The following is a 1,142-nucleotide window of genomic DNA, read 5'->3' as shown; positions in this document are numbered from 1 at the left end:
GGGCGGAGGGGCTGCATGAGGTTGGCTGGCCAGCCCTGCACCCTATTGGGATAGGGGGGGCAATTAGGGGCGGGGCTGTCCAGGGGGAGGGGCTGTGGACTGATTCGAGTGGGGTGGGCTGATTGGGGCTACGGGGAAGGGCCACGGGAGGTTGGCTGGCTGGCCCCACCCTCTATCGGGCCGGGATTGGGCCTAGACCCACAGTCAGATATTCCTCTTGCAATCCAGGACCACTGACTTCTAACCGCTCGCCTGCCTGCCTGATCACCCCTAAACACTCGCTTGCCTACCTGATCGCCCCTAAGTACTTGCCTGCTTGCCTGATTGCCCCTAACCACTCGCTTGCCTACCTGATTGCCCCTAACTACTCGCCTGCCTGCCTGATCGCCCCTAACTGCCTCTGCCTCGGCCCCCGCAGCTTTGTCCGGAAGGATATCCAGAAGGTCTTTCGGCTGTCCGATCTAATTAGCATATTATGCTTTTATTATTATAGATAGACTAGAGACCCGGTGCACAAAACTCATACACTGGGTGGGGTGTCCCTCAGCCGAGCTTGCATCCTGTCTAATCTGGGACCTCTTGGGGGGATATATGACGCGTAACTGCTCCCCTGCTGGTCCGATCGCCCCCAACTGCCTCCCCTGCCAGCCCGATTTCTCCCTACTGCCCTCCCTTGCCGGCCTAGTTGCCCCCAACTGCCCTTCCATGCTGGCCATCTTTGTGGCGGCCATCATGTGATGACATGGGGGCGGCCATCTTGTGACCACATTGGGGCGGCTATTTGTGACAACATAGGCATGGCCATTTTTTGACCACATGGGAGTAGCCATCTTGTGATGACATGGGGGTGGCCATCTTGTGTGAGGGCGTGATGGTCAATTTGCACATTAACTCTTTATTATATCAGATAAACATGGTGTATCAAACATAAAATAGCTGTGTGCCTGTTTTTGTTTAGCAATTTTATAGCTAACTTCTTCACCTATCCTAAGTGTAAATCTAATTATATATTTTACTAGAGGCCCGGTGCACAAAAAATTGTGCACTCGGGGGGCGGGGGAGGGGGTCCCCCAGCCCGGCCTGTGCCCTCTCGCAGTCTGGGACCCCTCGGGAGATAATGACCTGCTGGCTTAGGCCTGCTC

The 1,142-nt window shown here is 55.6% G+C and overlaps 1 protein-coding gene across 1 annotated transcript in view; it reads left to right on the top strand.

Moving 5' to 3' along the window:
* DIAPH3 (diaphanous-related formin 3) overlaps nucleotides 1–1,142 on the top strand; it is a 505,494-nt gene that overhangs the window by 227,367 nt on the left and 276,985 nt on the right. The window lies entirely within an intron of this gene.

Source organism: Myotis brandtii, unplaced genomic scaffold (assembly GCF_000412655.1).
Source record: "Myotis brandtii unplaced genomic scaffold, ASM41265v1 scaffold388, whole genome shotgun sequence".
Classification (NCBI taxonomy): domain Eukaryota; kingdom Metazoa; phylum Chordata; class Mammalia; order Chiroptera; family Vespertilionidae; genus Myotis; species Myotis brandtii.
Note: the sequence above shows the minus strand (reverse complement) of the source record. Positions and strands in the feature narration are given on the sequence as shown.